Below are 20526 nucleotides of genomic sequence, written 5' to 3'. Positions count from 1 at the left end.
GAAAAATAAATTATCCCAAGAATCCACATACTTTATATCCAAGCAACTTGTTATAGATTAACAGTGTAAGTTAGTAATGTATTCTTTTACTGGCAGGCTGCATTTTGCAGTAATAAAGAAAGGACCTATCACTTCATTACTTATCTTGAAAGGTAACCTTATAAGGAATCTTAAAGGAATTACAAACCTAAACTTTTAAACCTGAAAAACCATCAATCAACTCTACTTTAAATCTTTATAGTGTATACTCACTCATTAATAGATTTTTATATATCAGGAGGTTGAGGGCAAAAGTGGGTGTAAGGAATTAACCATCACTTTGTTGATCAACTGTTAATCCTAGCAAGAAAGGCATGTCAGATAGTGATAATTGGACTGGTTCCTTGACCTTAAAAAAAAAAAGTTCTTTACCCAACTATGTGCCTATCTAAAACCTTAGACTGTCTTCTTGAATTTTTTGCCTTAAACATTTGACAAAAACATCTTAGTTTAACTTTAAGTTATTTTCAAATCTTTGTTCCAGCTGTGATGCACTCTAAAACCTGTGAACACATCTCCCAACGTTAAGGTTAAAAGAATTTAAGATAGCGGGGCTACTGGGACTCAGTTGTTTTTCTTAGTCATTAAACTAAGCCACAGTCTATATGATTCCTCAATAGAAACTCACTTGTCAATCATCTACATAATAATTCACAGGTGAAAATGCCCAGTAGAATGAGATGTTTCAACAAGAAACTACATTACAGGCAGTGGGGCTTTCCCCACACACATTCATGCCATATCAGATACCCGAGAAAGATGGCAGCAGCAGACATGGAAAGGCACAGCAGAAGCAAAAGCTATTCTGGAGTCTGTGGTCTCGGGGCCTTGCCTATCCACGATTCACCCATCAGGAATTCTCCTCTAGGTGGGCTGACACCGTGAAGTCGACTGCCATCCGCTGCTCCCCTGACTTGGCCAATGGCACTCGGTTGACTTCAATACACTCCTAATAGCAGGAGTCCCCTGCTGTCCTACTTGTTGGATGTGGCTGCAAGTGTGTGACTGTGCCAGCAGGACAGAGGAGGCTGGGCCAAGGAAGTGGAGCCATTCAAGAGACCATCCTCCAACTTTTTGCCTGACTACAGACTGAAAGAGGATGCTCTCGGCAAATGTATAAAATTTGCCTATGCAGTATCAAAAGAAGCTAGGGGAGTAATTGCAGCAGGATTTACATGCTTGGGCATAGACTCCCACTTGTCAATCACTATGCCTTTTCTTACCTCCGTCCAGGAGGCTCATTGACAGGTCACCTCTCTCCTGCTTTGTATCATAAATCCGGGGTGGTTCAGCATTGAGAATCTTATCAATAACTAGTGGGAAAAGAATGGAAATGGGAGATACAGGAAAGCATCCTGATCATGATTTCCTTTCCTCTCTTCCCCCTCCCTTCCTCCCTCCTTCCCTCCTTCCCTCGCTCCCGCCCTCCCTCCCTCTGTCCTTCACTCTTTGTCTCCTATCTTCTTGCCCTTTGTTATTATTTTCTCTCACTTGATTTTTTTCAAAAGTATGGCTTACCTGTCTGCTTCTGCTGTCCCTGGGAAAGAGCAAGGCTACTGGTGATAAGATATTTTCTGGCCAATTGGACTTAACAATTCGCTCAGACTTTGTTGCTATACCAACACAGTGATGTTCTCGCCGGCTTTTCATGGAGGAGTCAGCAGTGAGGCCCAGGAGCTGAGCTGTGTGACATCAATGCATCAGCCAAAAGCCAGAGTCTCAGCTTAAAGCAGCTCCCAACAAGCTGGGCCTGGATTCCAGAAAACTTCAATTTTTCTTTGACATTTTTGGAATCTTTAAGCATGCCTGAGTCTGGCTTCTGACATTTTAAAAATCCTTTTTATTTTTAGCCCTTGAATGAGTTATCAAATAGTAAAAGCCTTTTTCTGTGATATCTCTAGTGAAGTCTTCTCGGTCCTTTTCTGACCACACATCCAGTTCAGGAAATTTCAAGGATACGCCTGTTCATAGATTCTCAAACACATAGCCTGGTGACAACAATTCCAAATCAGTGCGTGGGGAGTGAGGTCCAAGGCTCTGTTTTTCTGACAAGCTAATGACAATGATAAGATTCTGAGGGAACACACTGACAAACAAGGGGCTGTTACATTTGCATAGCACTCATCAGAAGGACTCTGGGGTGTAGACTCCTATTTTTCCATGATGTTTACTTTGCCAGATCCAATCTGAAAATGTGTCCTTAAAAGATGCTTTGTGGATTGCCCAGCGAAGCTCTGCGAATTAGCTTCGAAGATACACACTGAATACAAATAGACAGTCTGACGTTATGTCTGCAACTAAAACCTTCCAAGCTGGAGTCGGTCAGCTCGTTTTTTTAGATAAAGTGAAAGCATGGAGAACCTTGAACCAGAACACAGTGAGGCAGTGGCAGAGGCCGTTCTAATTAATGAGCTCCCTGGAGGTAAGCAAGGAGAAACTTCCTGCACCTGTCAATGGCACTGTGCAAACCCCAACAGCCCACTCACTCCCTTTGTCCTCACTTTTTACCACCTTGAATTGCAGTAGAACAATGATGGCATAACTTTTCAGCATAACTTAGGAAATGTGCGAGACTTTTAATTAAAATCGTATGGTACCAAACATGGAAAGGCTTACACACAGGATATTTCATTAGAATCATTTTGCACTCAGATGAATCTGCACAAATGTTTAAAAACATTGCTTTGAATGACAGTACTGATTACATGACAAATATTTCAATTTCCTATCATGTAGCGATACAAATTCTCTCTTAAATTGTCTTGAGAATACTGTGTCACGATTACCTACATTTTATGGATAGAAGAATAGAGATGATAGGCAATGCCATTTTACATCTAACCAAGTTCCTGGACCTTGGATGCTCAGATCATGTTTGCAGATATGTTTTGTCATAAACCCTTGTGATATTTTTTTCAAAAGTTACTTGTTGACAGTTATAGCCATTCTTCACTTCTTTTGAAAAAGAAAGAAAACAGGGAGTGCCTAGTGATTTAGTCTTGCGTTTCTGAACACCGAGCACCAGCCTGCACTGAGGATCATTTGTCCTTGGAAGGGCTTTAAGCACTCAGCGTTTCGCAGTTCCGATCCCTTTCATTTGTATTTATTACTTCCTGGCTCTAGCAACATTTGAGTTTGAACCCCCTATGTACACTGTCATCAAGAGTCTTTATATCACCAGAGGTCATCGCCCTTTGCTGGGATTTTATTGAGCTTTCACAAGATTAGAAGTTGATGAGCTGGGTACCACAGGGCCTGGGTACTAAAGACAAATAGCCCAGCACTCAAGATTTATTTCTACTGCCATTCCAAACAGAACTATTTCTGGAGTTTTTGAAGTAAGGTATTTACTCTGTGTGCCATGAAAGAGCATGGGTGAATGCTTCATGGTCAATGGGCAGACTCCCACATTGCTGGACTCAGTCAGCTGCACCCTAACAGAATTGCCATTTTGAATGCAAGATGGTTTTTGCAAAAAAATTCATGTAATATAATGTTGGATGAATTTTGAGGATTTATGCTTTAGAATCTTTTGTGATACACACACACACACACACATGGAGAGAGAGAGATACATGGAGTTTCATTGCTTTTCAGATGTTTTAGTCTGAAAGTAAATCATTTTCTTAAGGAGATATTTTGAATGATTTTTTTAATGATCTGTGTCATCAAGGACATGACAATTGTAGAAAAAAATGTCAGATTTTTTTGTGTAAGCCTGTTTGTGTGTGTGTGTGTGAGAGAGAGAGAGAGAGAGAGAGAGAGAGAGAGAGAGAGAGAGAGGAGTTGTGTGCATGTGTGTGTGTGTGTGAGTATGTGTGTGAGAGTGTGTGTGTGCATGCGCATGTGTGTGTAAGATTCATTCTGAGGAGACAGGATTTATCTGGTCTGGGTAAGCAGGAAGGGATGAAAACGTAGATAAGGCAGGTGGACATGGTTTTAATTAGCCTGAAACCCTAGTTGGCATAGATGCTGTCAGCATCTGTGCAACCATGTGTGCATGGGAGCCCAGGAGAGAGCTCATCGCTATTCCAGAAGCATTCCAGGGTCCTTGGCCACTAAGGAAGTAGCATCTGCTGTAAACTTCCATGTCCTCTCACTTCTGCACCCCCTCTGCCAAGCATGCCCTGCTCTCCATTCAACAACAATTTAAGAGAATGATTTTTCTTGACCTATCTATTCCCAAGATGTGTCAGGACTCTGACCTGCCCACCAACTAACTACAAGACAGTAAGACAGAAAAGAGTGTTTGGATGCTAGCTACTGAGGCAATGGGAGCATCTCCAGTTGGCAGACAGTGTGGAAGAAACTGGAAATGAGAACTAAGAGAATCAACTGATTTGGAGGGCAAGGTGGATAGGGAGATGGGGCAAAGTGGTTAAGGAAAAAGAAACAGGCACGGAAGGAGGACTAGACAGAGTGGGAGAGCCAGTCAGTAAGGGCTGTGAATGGACAGAATCAAAATAGCAGATTTCTACTGCATTTCTTTATGGGACAGACGCTGTGATAAGCACCATAATACTTTATTTTTGTTCTCATTTTTCCAGAGAAAAAGGAGAAGCCCATGAAGATTAAGTACAGAGTCAGGATTAAGCATAAGCAGACTGATTCTACTGCCCACGCTCAAAACACCCAGAGATACTTTAACTGATGCTTTTGATGTAGGGGATACTAGATGGTGAGGTTTGGTTTCTGCTTATAGATCAAGTAGGAGTCTGAATTGTACCATTGCCCACACATGCACAACGAGCTGCTTTCCTTCTGTGATATATTTTTCTCCACGTCCTTATGTCCTCACTACTGGGCAGAGCTGTCATATTTATCTGGCCCTTGCTGCTCTGTTGATTTTTCCAAGCATTTAGAAGATCAATACATTTTCTCTCTGTCACAGAATCAGTGATCTTGGGCTCCTGGGCTTTTGTATTGTTGACCATCCTGTTAGTCACTGCTATTGCTAAGAGGTGTCAGTGACAAAGTCACTGCTCTGAACTCAACAGCTACTTGGACTCATAATGACCACAGTTTTCAATGTCTTGTATTTTGTTATAGAAGGGTCCTTTGGTCAGAGCCAAAGGAATTCATTCATCTATTTCCTGTGCAGTGACTGATAGCATTAGAGTGTACCAGTCCTGGTTTTCACATCACTTGGTACTGCTTAGAGCGCACTTTCTAACTAGATTGAAGTGGTAGAGGAAGGGGCTATGTATAACACTGAAAGGGGAGGTAGTGATGACCTCCTCCTTCTCCATCTTGCCTTACCAGAGGCTAACTGTGCCACTCAGTCTAGGACCACTTGGGAAGTAACATGATGGCTGAGCGCCTCATGTTCTTCATTTTCAGGATCTGCTCTGAAATCCCGTTCATCTTACTTGTGTTCCTTTTTCTGAGGGTTCTCAATTGGAACATCACTGATCCTAACAATGTTTCTTTGTATTTTTGTGTGTATCGAAGAACCACCTCTAGATAGGAAATAAGCATGGCCCATACACAAATGACTGTTTATAAAGGGCAAAAGGGAAACTCCATGCTAGGATGAGGTTTTAATTTTAATCGGTGTGTTGATTAGGGTTGATAAAAGGGGGCTTCTGATAGGTAGGCTTCCATAGTTTGATATCTCGTCTTTGGTAGTCAGCCTGGGGTTGGGAGAATGACAAAATCAGGGAACTGACCTTGGTGACTAGCTCTAGGAATGTATGTAACAATTTTAGCAAGGAAAATGGAATGGAGGAAGGACAAGGCTCGTCAGAGCCATGTTTGCTATGCTTGCACCTGCTAGAGCTCCTTCACACTTTACAGTGTTTGATTTTTTTCTTTAGTGACAAAAAGAAAAAAGAGGAAGACTTTGGGTTTTGGAAACTCAAGGATTATCTTTTTGAGAGCTGAATTTTTTATTCTTCTGACAAAAATTTAGACTACCTAAATTTCTCACTCTAGGACTTCACTCCTATTTATTTATTTATTTATTTATTTATTTATTTATTTATCTCTCATACAATATATTCTAACCACAACCTCTCCTTCTTCCATTCCTCCCAGTACCCCTCCATCTCACCTTTCCATCAGATTCCACCCCCTCCTCTGCTTCCCTTCAGAGAGACCAGATCTCCCAGGGATATGAACAGAACAAGGCATAACAAGTTACAATAAGACTAGAGACAAGCCCTCATACATATCAAGGTATGTACAACCATGTAGGAGGAAAAGGGTCCCAAAAGTAGGTGAAAGAGTCAGAGAAACCCCAGTGTTAGGAGTCCCACAAAAACACCAACTATAACATAAATGCAGAGATCCATGCAGACCCCACGATTGCCTAAATAGTCCCTGTGAGCCCCTATGAGCCCTGCTTAGTTAATTCTATGTGCTGTGTTCTCCTGATGTCCTCGACCACTCTGGCTCATTCAATTCATCTCCTTCTTCTGCGGAGATGAATTTCAATTTGGGTTCTCTCTCCATGTAATGTTGGGTCTCCGTGTTTGCTCCCAGAAGCTGCCTGTGGAAGCCTCTCTGATCGCTATTGGGCTAGGCACTGATCTGTGAGTACAGCAGAATCTCATGAGAAATAATTTCATTGACTTTTAAAAAAATTTTTTTTCCAATTGTGTTTGGATCTATACTAGGTTACTGGGTTATTCAACCTCTCCCTCCTGGCCATCCAGGCAGCATCAGACACAAACTCCTTCTCTTGGGATGGGCCTCAAATTAGATGATTGGGTTAGCTAGTCCTACAAGTTCTGTACCTCTACTGCCCCAGCACATCTTGCAGGCAAGATGAATTTTAGGTCAAAAGTTTTCTGGTTTGGTTTGTGTACCAGTCCTATCACCCTCCCCCACACCCAGTGCAGACCCGTGTAGGCTGTATGCATGATCCTGCGGGCTTTCTTAGCAAATACACAGAAGTGAATTATTAGGTAAAAGATAATAAAAGTGTGTTTAATTGTTAAAGATACTTTCAATCAAATATACACATTAACTGTAATTTTTTATGTTTGTTTTTGGGAAAGCTTCACTGTGTAGCCTGGGTTGGTCTTGAAGTCGTGACTCCCCAGCCTTAGCCTCTTGAGTTCCAACAGTGTAGTTGTGTGTTATCATTCCCAGGAGCTGTTTTCTGTTTACACCACAGCTCCAGCCGATGTGGCCAGTATTACATTTTAGTCACTCCAGTGTGTGTGTGTCACACCGTCTCACCAACGTTTGATTTTGCCTCTATATAACTAATGATGCTAAATACTTTTGCATTGACTTAGTGGCTCTCTGAGGTCTTCTTTTGTGTAGTACCTGTTCATGTCTTTGTTTCAATTACTTGTCCTTTTATAATTGAGTTACAGAATTTTTTATACTCTTTAGATGCAAGATTTTGACTTGTTTTATAACCATTTTAACCCATGGTACAGGGGAATTTTAATGCATTTTCCTAGTTATTGTTCTCATAAGATACTTTTATTATCAAAAGTATTTATTTTTGATGAAGTCCAATATTTCAGTTTTAAAGCAATTATTAATTTATTTATGTATCCCAGTGTGAGATAGTTTGTAGAATACATCATCTTTCAAGATTCTGAGAATGCAAGTTAGGTTTAACTGTCAACTTGATACAGCCTAGCATTATTTAAAAATGGAGTCTTAGGTTGGTCAGTGGGCATGTTTGGGGGGATTGTTTATTATTAATTGATGTAGGAAGGCCTAGCTTACTGTAGGCAGCACCATTACCAGGGTAGGTGACCTGAGGATTTATAAGAAAGGTAGTTAAGCATGTGCCAAGAAGTGAGCTTGCTAGCACACTGTCATTTCTCCATGAATTTTGCTTCAAGTTCCTGCTCTGTGTGCCTTCAATGATGTACTGTAACCTGGAAATATAACCCAAAGAAATCTTTTGTTTCCTTAAATTGTTTCTGGCCAGAGTGCTTTATCTCAGCAACTTAAAGGAAACTAGAGGACTGAGTATTCTATTCTGTTTTAGCTTCTGTTTTACGTTTTTTCCTTATGGTTTTAGGTTTCATGCTTAGGGCTGGGTTTCATTAATTTTTGTTTAGTGCAAAGAAAGACTCACTTTTTGAGGTCATTCTGGACATCCGGATTCAGGGGTCTGTGTGAACTGCAGAAAGAAGAGTTATAAACATTAATGTAGAGACAGTTAGCACTTACATTCTTAGTAGTTGTTGACTCTATACAAACAAGATGCAGAGCTGAGGCATAGGAGGGAGGAGGCTAAGGGCCGAAGTGCAGCCTTTGGAAGCACTACCATTTAGAGGGTCAGTAAGAAACAAAGCAAAACAAAAAACAGCAAGGAATGTGGAAATGGTGTAAGGGAGAATTTTGCAATGAAGGGATATATACTCGATAGTGTCAAACGTTTAACGCAGGAATAAAAGGTCATTATGAAACAGAACTACAGTGACAAATATAATTCAAAACACCCTTAGCTAAGAAGGAAAATTATAACTCAAGGAACATGCTATAAGCAAAAATTGGGGTTGGTCTTAGTTATACCTATACCAGGACTGGGAATCTCCCAGACTGTGTTTCTCATTTCTCCCTCCTGATTGTTGACCTTAGCATATCAGTGGGGAACAATGCCATAAACATCTCTTACCTAAAATCATATAGATTTCCAAATAGAGAGTAATTTTTTTATCACTCATACTTTTTCTCCTATCCTACTTTTAGAATGTGTAGGAAGGATTATGAGAATCCCAGTTTGGTTGAAATCACCTCCTAGCATAGTTCCATTATGTAGAAACATGCCAGGAAGATGCAACAAATTTGTACTGAAGTATAATGATTCATTTAAAAAGCATAGAATCCCGGATATGTGTGTTGGGATTCATATTCCAACCCATTCACATAGTGCTATGTGAAAGGGCAATTGTCCTTTCGATGTTGTGCACTGTAGATGTTAAAATCAGACTTTTGGACTGAATATGTTAAAATCACCGCAATGCAAGGGTAAATGTGAAACCAGATAGAACTGGTTTGTAGAGTGCATGGGAGGTGGAGAAGTAATACAAGGAGCAAATGCAGCTCTAAAAGCTGTTTATGAAGGAGCTAGGAAGGTGAAGTGGTAGTTACTGGGAGGCAGATAATTACAGTTTTAAAAAATCTTAGGGGAAAGGTGGTTTGTATGGAAAGGTGTGTTTAGTGTTAGAGGATTACGTCAGTAAAACGAAAAGGTTAACAGTACTGGTGAATTCAGTTGCGGTGAAGAAAGGACATGAGGAGTTAAGGGGAAGTAAATAAGAGTTTGGTGTAGATGAACTAGTTTTAAGTAAGTTCAAACTGAAAGAGAAAAGGAAGGGTCCAGATGAGAATGAACGTAGGCAGAAAACAGAGCAGCAGCAAGTGGCTAGCTTCTGGGATGAAAGGTCTGGCCTGTGGGTCTTTGCACTGTCACCATGCAACACAGATCTTCATACGATTGCCTGGGCCGACAAAAGTAGTGAGGGAAAAAAAACCTAGAATAATGAAGAGAGGAAAAAGTGAAAACAGCAGAGCTGATGATTGCTTGTGTGGTGTGCAGTGTAGATCAGATGATTTTGGCATGTCCTGGGGATGCCTGTTATGTGCTGAGAAAATTAAGTACAATGTTGAGAGAAGGTGGAGTCTTCCTTTGTGTGTGAAGAAAAAGTGTGCCTGCTCAGGGTATTTTAGCTTCTGGATTCTTTGCATCTGAACTCTTTGAAATTTAACTAGAGATACTTAAAATTAGACCCTGGGTCAAGATGTCAGAAAAGGTTTTAGATGTCTACTCTGATTTCATTTCTTTTCTCCTCCTTTCTCTATATCTCCCATATTTTATAATATCCATGTTGCTGGAGTTTCTGTCATCTAACAGCAGGCTTTTTACCAATAGCTTAGGAAATGACCAAGACCAAAACTCAATGAGTTAGAGAGGTTGTTCTGCATTTCACTTCTCTTAGGGGGCAAAAATATAGGATAAAAATGAGATATAGACCAGAATTGACTTAGCTTTAGAAGCTTGATTGAGGTACATAAATGGAGTTCATCACTTCTGAGCTTACAAATGATCTTTAACAGCCCCATGTTAAAGAAAGGAGATTAGGCAAAATGTGTGGGCAATGCGGGATACTTGCAGTTATTTATCTAAAACTATTCTGAAACGTAAAAAGATTTCAAATGTATTACATTCAATATCAAGTATTATGTGTTGATGTCCCAGGTACTGGATGATGTAATTTTCTATAAAGGAAAAGAGAATGGAAAAGATCATTAGATTTTTAAAGGCTTTTTTAAATGTGTTTCTATTACTATCATTTTATAAAAGCTTAAAATCCTTAGGACTCTTTTATTAAATATATAAAATAGTGTGCATTCTCCACGTGCTGTGTAACATCATGGTCAAAAGGCATTTGATCCTTTCTTCATTCCTATTAGGAAATCAAATTCTAGAAATCTTATGAAACACCAGGCATCAACAGTGGGAAAGCCTTGTCAACACCTTAGTGAACCTCTGTGTGAGGTCGCTCAATGTTACCCAGTTATTGTTTATTTGTTTGTTTCCTTCCATTTGCCTCGTATATCCCCTGGTCTGGCTTCTTATACAAACTTCTTTCTTTAAGACAGTCCTGCTATGTGCCCCAAACTGGCTTTCAACTTGAGACTCTTCTGCTTTAACCTGCTGAATGCTAGGATTAAAAATGGGCACCTCCTACCTGGTGAGAAATTCTCACAGTGGTTGATAATTAGAATGTGATTTGGTTTCCCTCTCTAGAGTGATGAAGGGCAGAAATCATGTCATTGTATGGATTATCTTTTAAAAAACACATCTTTGCAGAGCAAAGACCCTTGAAAGATGTAGCATTTCACTGTAAGGCAAAGGGCAGACTTTCCAGAGCAGAAAAATGAATATTTAGAGCAAAGGTTAAGGAGGATTTCTAGCAATCCCTTTAAAAGATGAGACTTCTTAAGTTCCTCGCCAATGACAAGCTTACTGTTTACACTGCCTCTGTCTGTGCTCCCGAGAGTGACCTGCATACAGCTGTGGAGGAAAGGCACATGAAATTGGTACGGACTGATGCTCATAGTACCTTTTAGAAAGCAAATAGACAAGTCCTATCCTCTGACCCTTGGATTTCACGGCTTCTGCCAACATTGCTGACATGGGGCTGACCAATCTGTTAACTTGCAGAGTGAACAATATCTTAGACTTTGAACAGTTTTGACAGTTTCTCCTATATCTGGCATGTTGTCATGCATTGTAGGGAAAGTAACTTGATGTCTTAATTATTTCTATAGCACTATGATGAGACACTGTGATCAAGGCAACTTAAAGATGGAAGAATTTATTGTGAGAGTGCAGTTTCAGAGGCTGGGTGAAGGACTGTCAGGGCAGGGAGCATGGTGGCAGGAGGCAGGCCAGGGCACTGGAGCAGGTGCTAAAAAACCTACATCCTTAGAGCAAGGAGGAGGCAGAGAGAATGATATGACTGGGAATGACATGAGCTTCTGAAACTTCAAAGACCACTCCTAGTGATACACTCTTCTAGTAAGGCTATATATACCTCCTAATCCTTCCCAAACAAACCCACCAACTAGAAACCAATTAAATATATGCGCTATGGGGGCCATTCTCATTCAAACCATTATACTTGTATTTTAGATTCTAGTACATTGAATTCAAGTTAGAGTTTATGTTGGTTGTAGACTTAAATTTTTTTCAGATACTTAGTTGTATCATCTTAGTAAATTTCTTAATCTGTTGATATCGCAATTTTATGCATAAAATGTGAAGAACAGAAATATTTGTGTTGCATGATTGTGGTAGACATGAAGATGCATTGTCCAGACCCTGTTTCTAGGAATGACCTAGTTACAAAGCCAGTAGTGAGCAGAGGCCTTCACAGGATCTGCCTCAACTTCAGAGTCCCATTGCCTGCAACCACCTCTTTTCCATTTACACAGCATTGCATGTATGTTGTTTAGCAGATCAGCTACTTTGGCTCCAGTGAGCAATTTTGTTGGACAATATTTGCTTCAGAGCCCACTGCTGAATTTATTCAGGTGTTCAGAAACCTGAATTGCAATTTGATTTCTTCTGTGAAATTGTGCCTCGCTTTTTGTTGTTGTTTGTTTTGGTTTTGTTTTTTTACAGATTTCCTTTTATCATATCATCCTTGACCCATCCTAATAAACATTTCCTTGGAGTTTCTTGTTATCAGGATTCCTGTAGGTAGTAAATGAGGTAGAATATAGTAGCCATTCAAAGCAGCCCCTTCATGTAGGACACAGATTAAACACCAGTGTATTCTTATTATCATTACTATTAATATGATCAACTATATGGAACATACTAGAAGCAGTGTCCCTAAAACTCTGGATTGCTCCTGGGAGTGAATAAAGAGAATGATGAGGTTCCTCAAAACTGAGTCATGGTATAGTTATTGAAACAAGTAAAGGTAGCTCACCCAGAAAAATGCAAGTTTTGTAAATAACTGGCCCGCTAATACACACATTCTGTTACCTGGAAATGAGATCACAAGGACAGCTACGTCTGTAACAGAGACAGACACGGCTTCAAAGCAAGAAGAAGTTTTGATTATGACAGCTTATGACGGCTCCAGTTCTCACGAGATGGTTGTTTGTCAGAGGCTCTCACTGAAGGTCTGCTTGAAGATGAAATGGTTTCTAAACCAGGTTAACTCTTTTTAAAGGAAATCTGTCCGATCAGCCTTCAGGAGAAACCAGATGGTTCGTACTCACTGCGTCACTGTTTCCCAACAGATGGACTGGAGTTGCTGTCCATGTCTGTCCATTATCCCCACGCTGTCAATGGGCAAACGTGTTGATTTCAGCTCTGCTAGTTTCAATCATCTGTTATCATGTATGTACTCACAAAGACAGTTGAATATCTACCTAATTCCATTGTACATTGGACCATCTCGGGATGTGAGACATCAAAGAATAGCATGTGAGTGTGAAGGAGATGATTCAGTTCCCTGAAGGGCCCCAGGTATCAGAGCTCCAGCATACTATGGAGAGCTCCTTGTCTGGAAAATCTTCTAGAATCGTGTTTTTGTAATACATATGTGCAGAACTAGATCTATGAATGTCCTAAGTTTTAAAATTCATCTTAAAGTGGCCGGAGTGGCTTTAAAATGACAACAGGGCAAAGGAGACAAAAAAATATATATCTTAATGCTGACCATGATGCTGTCACTCCTTACTATTTCCTGATAAATTTTTAAATTTGAAAGTTATTAAATTTGATCTGATGTGCTAGTCATGCCTGGTCCAGCCCTGAGGTGAAGTTCACTGGAAGGAAAGTCATATAATGAATTCTCTCTCTCTCTCTCTCTCTCTCTCTCTCTCTCTCTCTCTCTCTCTCTCTCTGTGTGTGTGTGTGTGTGTGTGTGTGTGTGTGTGTGTGTGTGTGTGTGTGTGTGTGTAAGAAGGCTAAAACAGTGTTTTAGGACTATCTTAGTTCACTATTTGCATCTGTCAAGCTCCAGCATTACCCTGGCCCTGGCAACTGTGAGGGTGCCTTGTTTCTCTTGTCCCTTTGATGACAAGCTTTTCTGGTTTGTAGAGGTGGGCAGCTGGGCAGCATGCTTTTATCCCTTCCAGTTTCAGCTAGTATCAAGGTCAGTACAGGTTATATAGAATAGATGGGGATTTCCTTGTGTGTGTGTATGTGTGTGTGAGAGGCAGGAAGCCTTTGTCAAAGTAGATGTTTCTAGTCTATACCCAAAACCAATGTCTTGAGTCAACATGGAGACTCTGCAAAAAAGCCTTTTTTTTTTATTTTTCTGAGCAATCACTTGCCTGTCCCCAGCTGAAGATAGTAAGAGTAGAACCCCTGAGGTGCAAGAACAGCAGGGTGTTCTGCTTCAATCTGTACAAATTGGCCCACTCTCTTTTCCTTTGTTATCCTAATTTGACAGACAAGCCTCACTTTTCCCCCCTAAACCCATTTCAAGCCTGCACTTTAGTCTCCCAGGGAGATTTCTAATCTGCAGGGACAGTGCTAAGAAAGACATTTTATTTTTAAACTCTATTTATTGGTTATCTATCTGTCTGTTTGTCGTTGACACCCTCCTGAGGAATCACCTAGTTGCTTTTGTAGCTCATGCCTAGATTACTGCCAGACTCTCTGATTTTGCCTACAAAAATGGCACCAAATATCTTAAGAATGGTAAATTTGGGGGATTGATGGATGTTTCTGATAAATTTTCTCTCTCTTTTTCTTCCTTCGTCTCTTCTTTCCTTCATTCCTTTCTTCTAAGCCATAAACAATGAATAGCCAAGCCTTACCCTGTTAATTTAAGTATACACTTTGATCTTTGTAGGCATTATGAAAAGGAAATAAAACACTAGCAAGTAAAGGAAGACTTTCTCCACAAACCTAACAGTGCATCAAAGTGGTTTAATCAGAATGCTAGTTCGAATACAACCTTATTTTATGGAGTGAGATATGGTTGATGCTATTGCTTAGAATAAGTTAGTCATGAAAAAAGCTCCAACATGCGCCATGACAGCCAGAATCTAGTGAGTCTGATTAGATTTCAGTCAAGCTGAATCTTGGACCCAGATTAATATTAACTGCCAGAGCAGTAATTCTTCATGGGTTTATGGCTCCTTTGTTAGCTTGGGACCCTCATCCAGGTGATAAGTGCTCGCTTCTGAAGACAAGGCATTCAGTCATAAAATCAATAAATCTCAAGCACAAAGATATTTGCTCAAAAAAAAAAAAAATCTTGGCCTGAAAGTCTGCTGGAAGAATGGTGACTCAAGGACAAGGGACTGTAGACTGTATTTTTTTTCAGTACTAGCAGAATGAGAAACGAGGGTCCTCTAGATAGTAATGATGTCCCAATGAGCGCTTTATGTATAAAGAAAGAAAAGTGAGTTGTGTGTCTGCAGGGCCTGATCTTGAGGCCGATTGTAGAGGTGTGGGAACCTCTTAGGTCTGAATCTTGCTGAATCCTGCTTAGAGCTACAGCCTCTTGTCTTGCCAGACTTTGTTTTTTTTTTTTTTAATTTATTTATTGGGTGGGTGCACCCCTCGTGGTCCCGACTTCTTTGCTCATGTTCTCCCTCCTTCTGCTCCTCATTGGGACCTTGGGAGCTCAGTCCAGTGCTCCAGTGTGGGTCTCTGTCTCTATCTCCATCCATCACCAGATGAAGGTTCTATGATGATATGCAAGATATTCGTCAGTATTGCTATAGGATAGGGTCATTTCAGGTTCCCTATCCTCAGCTGCCCAAGGAACTAACTGGGAACCTCGGCTTGGTGTGGAGCTGATCTACTGGGAGCTCACCAAGGCCAGCTGGACTGTGACTAAAAAAGCATGGGTTAAAACTGGACTCTCTGAACATGGTGAACAATGAGGGCTGATGAGAAGCCAAGGACAATGGCACAGGGTTTTGATCCTATGCAATGTGCTGGCTTTGTGGGAGCCTAACCAGTTCGGATGTTCACCTTCCTAGATATGGACGGAGGGGGGAGGACCTAGGACTTACCACAGGGCAGGGAACCCTGACTACTCTTTGGACTGGAGAGGGAGGGGGAGAGGAATGGGAGGAGGGGGTAGAAGGGTGGGAGGAGGGGGAGGGAAATGGGAGGCTGGGAGGAGGTGGAAACTTGTTTTTTTTCTTCCTTTTCTCAATAAAAAAATAAATTAAAAGAATAAAATAAATTTATTTATTTATTAAGGATTTCTGCCTCCTCCCCGCCACAGCCTCCCATTTCCCTCCCCTCCCCCGATCAAGTCCCCCTCCCTCATCTGCTCGAAGAGCAATCAGGGTTCCCTGACCTTTGGGAAGCCCAAGGACCGCCCACCTCTATCCAGGTCTAGTAAGGTGAGCATCCAAACTGCCTAGGCTCCCCCAAAGCCAGTATGTGCAGTAGGATCAAAAACCCACTTGAACAATTAACACACGAGGTGAGGAAAGCTGTGCCCAGTGTTCTGAAAACACACAGGTAGATGATCAGAGGCATCAACTTTTGCTGTATTGCAAGGGGCTGATAGCTAAAAGCTGATTCAGAAAATTTCCATTGGTTGTCTAGTATAAACGTAAGTTCGGTAGACCACAAAGAGTATTGGAAAAGAGCAGAAGAGAACAGCCACCAAATATGTTGGCATGGACCTAGACTCCTAGTCTAGTCCTAGTACCCCAAGGTAGAGTCATGAATGTGAGTTTAAGCCAGCCTGAGTTGCATAATGTGTAAGACCCTTACTCAAAACAAACAAAAAGACAACAACAGCAGAACCAAAACCAGGATGGGGAGGGAGGGGCAGGGTGGGCAGTGCATAGGAAATTTCAACATTTTCTTCAACTTTCCAACTTTTTTTGAGTAGTTTGAGTCTGAGTATTTTCTTTCATCATTATTAGGGTAGAACAGCTATTCGAAATAGTGGAAGTATAGATACTTGGTGATTTTATCTGTATGAAGACAAATTTTTCTCTCTCATATGCGTACACGCAGATACACAGACACACAGACACATAGACACACAGACACAGACACACACACACACACACACACACACAGAATCACCAGACTCTTTCTGATGAGTATATGTACAAGGAAGACATTCTCCTTACTGCCTCTGATAAAATGATGTGAGACTGCAGAGTTGAATCAATGAAGAGAAAGGAAGAGGAATATTTATTCCTTCCCTGTCATAGAAAAATGGCCATAAAGTAAATTTAGAATTGTAAAATAACAAAATGAATATCCATAGAGGCAAGAGGGATTTAAGAATAATATTGTTTTCAGCTTAAATTAGTGTAATGTTTAATGCATACTAGCAATTATGACATCTCATGTTTTATAGCTATCTGCAATGTAAATCCCAGAATTTGCTTTAAATGATAACAATTTCATTAGTGAAAAATTATTATGGTATTTTATTTTAATTAAATGTTTACAGTGTATGTTTTCCTGGGGAATTCCATATAATATAGTGCGATTTACAAAGTGATTTATGAAATACTGTCTTCAGTTTCTTGGGAGTCTTGAAAAGTATAATTTGTAGAAAGTTATTTAAATATATCTTTACAGATTGTCAGGGTGGCCCAATGATCTAAGGTGACAGACTTTCATATGTATTTATTACAATGTGTAAAGTAGAAAGAAAAATCCACCTGCCTTACCAAATAAAAATGTGATGTTCTGTACGTTTCAGCTCCTCCTCAAGGCTCAGGGGCCATTGTCCAAGAGGGGAAAAGAAAGACTGTAAAATCTAGAGGTCAGGGAGGGTGGAGCAAAACAGTGTCTTCTGGATATGGCAGGACCATTGTGCTCATGAACTCAGAGCAGCCGTGTATAAGACCCATACAAGACCAAGCCACTCGACATTGCAGAATGGAGAGGGAGTTCACAAGCTCCTACCCCCAGCTAAAGACCTATGGACAGTTGACGGCTCCTAGGCAAGGGAGAGTCAGCTTCACTGGTGTGCTGACCACACTCCAGTGATGATCCCACACCATGAAGCGTGTGGAGCGCACAAATAGAGTGGACGGTTTATTAATTTTTTTTAAAAAGAGAGGACATGAAGTTGAGGGGTTGAGAAGAGTTGGGGTGATATGATCAAATTTGTTGTATTAAATTCTCAAGAAATCAGTTAAAATACTTACTGAAAATAAAAATGTTCAGGATTCAATAATTGCCAGTCATTTAAACTATATTAATTTGTGCAATGGTATAGAGGAATGAAAATTCAGGGATTACAGGACTAACCCTTGGTGGTGAGATAGCGTGGTCTCAACTGCAGGAAGAGTTGTAATTGGAAACCCTGGGTGTTGTGAACTGCTAGCCCACAAGGACTACCGAGAAGTCACAGGACCTGTGGACAAACAGCAAATACGGGGCTGGAGCGGGAGGCTGACTTAGCAGTCAGAGCACTTGCCTTGCAAATAAGAGGATTGGAAAGAGAAGAGGAAACCTTAGATCAAGGTAGCACATGACTCCACATATGTCCACTCAGACACTTCCACACACATGCATGAGCACAAAACCACATATATGCACACATGGAAAGGATTAAATAAAAACCAAAATATGAAATATGGTTCTCAAAGGAAATTATTAACATTAGGCTCTCTTTCAACACAGGCCTATATTTCTTAATGCCAGATAAAGGTTTTTTTTTCTCATTTTCAAAATGGAATTCCACTTTCTTGGAGTCAGTAGGTTTTTTTTCACATTTTAAAAACTAGTACAGTTATGGAAATTTTGACAATTTCATATAACTTTGTGAAAAAAAGACTACATGCTTCAGATAGCTCTAAAGGATAAACTTCCATAAAAGAATGTTCAAAATGTAGGATCTACATTTGATTTGCAAGATGATTTTCAGAGGCAATGAAACCTTTCATATTTTAGTGATTATATATTTTATATTCTTTTTATCAGTGATGATTGACTACATTGGTATTATTTCCTTTGATATTAAATAATGGTAATAAAATTATGAATCAACTTAAGTAAAACTACGAAATACCACAAGTGAAATGTAGACATGGAAAAAGCTGTGATGTGGGTTCATGAGCAGCTAAAGTTCAGGAAACACTACATTCAGGAGAAAGAAGTTCGGCTAAGAGTTTCATATTCCACCATATGGATCTCAACTGGCATTGTTTAACCTACGATGGCTGTGAACATACTGTGATAAAAATAAGACATATGGGGCTCTTTAGCAGCAAAGGAGGGTAAAAAAAAAAGGAAGAAGCAGATGCTAGATGTATTTAGGAAAGAAACCCTGCTGTAGCTGAAATGCTGGCCAATATAATGTCCGTTGTTCTGAGTTATGTAGCTTAGATATTGGATTGGATTCTTGGAAGGAACAAAGTGCCAAGGACAAAAATGTACACTTGTTTTTCACTTGGCTTTAGGGTTCCCACAGATATCAAAATGGTTTGGTGCTCAAGTTCATCATACACAACACTATGATGTTTACATGTAACCTAGGCACATCCTGTGTATGATATAAGTAATTCCTGTATCATTTGTAATATCTAGTATAAGGTAAAGTTATATAAACAGTTGTATTTCAAAAATAGTGTGACACAAAAACATTTGAACACATTCAATACAGACAAAATCACAAATACTTAAAAATAAGTGTCTGGATGAAATGACTCAGTCAGTAATGTGTTTGCCACACCAACCTGAAGACTGTACTCTCCAGCCTGCATGTCTGTAATCCCAGAACTGGAAAAGTGGAGACAGGAGAGTTCCTGGAACTTGCTGCCAAGTCATTCTAACTGAATCAGTGAACTCCATGCTCACTGAGATACACTGCCTCAAAATATAAGGTGGAGACTGATCGGGAAGACACCTGATACTGTCTTGCGGCCTCTGGATTCCATCATACCTGCATGCATACACCCCCACCTGTGCACATCCAAATGTATACATACCCACAATGTTAAAATACATTATTTTTAGTAGGATCAATTCAAGATGTGTATATGTACACTTCTAGGCAGGACTTGTAGCATTTCTCAGAAGTTATATCTGCATTAAGCTCATTTGCTTTGGGGAAATGTAATTCTCAAAGTGAGCAAACCAAATTGCCTTCCTGATCTGAGTCCTTCAGCACTGACATCCCAGTGGGTCACCATCACTGAATGTGCTTGAGTTAGTAAAGCATCAGATCGGGGAAGAGCCCTAAAATCCTTTTTCTGTCATTCACTCTCTAATGCTACTGGTGTTCTGCCTGAAAATGCATTCATGACCTCAGGCTTAGGGAGAGTACCAGGCTTAGGCAAAGATGAAGTAAGAGATGCCCCACAGTGGGTACCTGGCTTCCTCTGTGACCTGGGAAGCAACAATATTACAGCCATAGGTGGGCTCACTTCTGCTTGCTATGCACCCTCTTTCCTATTATGCCACGCAGACTTCTCTGAGGGCAGAGGGCTCTTCTTTAGAGAGCTTGTGTACCGCCCCACACCGCTGTCATCAAACTTGGGTTCTACCTGAGATGTGAAATGTATACAGAGTCCTCCTGTGAGTTTGTGGGGCAGCAGCCAGCGCCTGCATCCAAAGTGGAGGGTTCCGGGTCTCAAGCTCGTCTGTATGACAGATCCAGTCTCTGCTCTTCAGTTAGACTATGCTTGGTGTTGAGCTCCTGCCTGTGTCCCTGCTGATTCCTCGCATCTGCGCAGTTCTGACGGTCAAGGCACTGCTTATGTAGCCGTTCAGAGGCAAGACGGAGTATCACTTTCAATTATTTATCTTAAAAAAATTCTTGAAGCCCGAAGTTTAAACTCAGCAAGGGAGCTGGGGTTGTTCAGGCACACAGTGATCTTATTTTTCTAGAGCATTGTATGAATTATAACACTTTTAAGAATAGAGCAAATAGAATTCTGCAAGGTAATCAAAAGCAAATCTGCTAATTTGGACCTAAAGGACAGTATTTTTTCATCAGAAAGAACATTAAGTTAAGACCAGTTATTCATCTAAATTAAGGAAACTGAGAAAAATAGCAAGACCAGAAAATCACCTTTACTGAGGTGGGGAGAGTC

The sequence above is a fragment of the Microtus pennsylvanicus genome, chromosome 14, assembly GCF_037038515.1.
Source record: "Microtus pennsylvanicus isolate mMicPen1 chromosome 14, mMicPen1.hap1, whole genome shotgun sequence".
In the NCBI taxonomy this organism is placed as follows: Eukaryota; Metazoa; Chordata; class Mammalia; order Rodentia; family Cricetidae; genus Microtus; species Microtus pennsylvanicus.
This window is presented reverse-complemented; position numbering follows the sequence as displayed.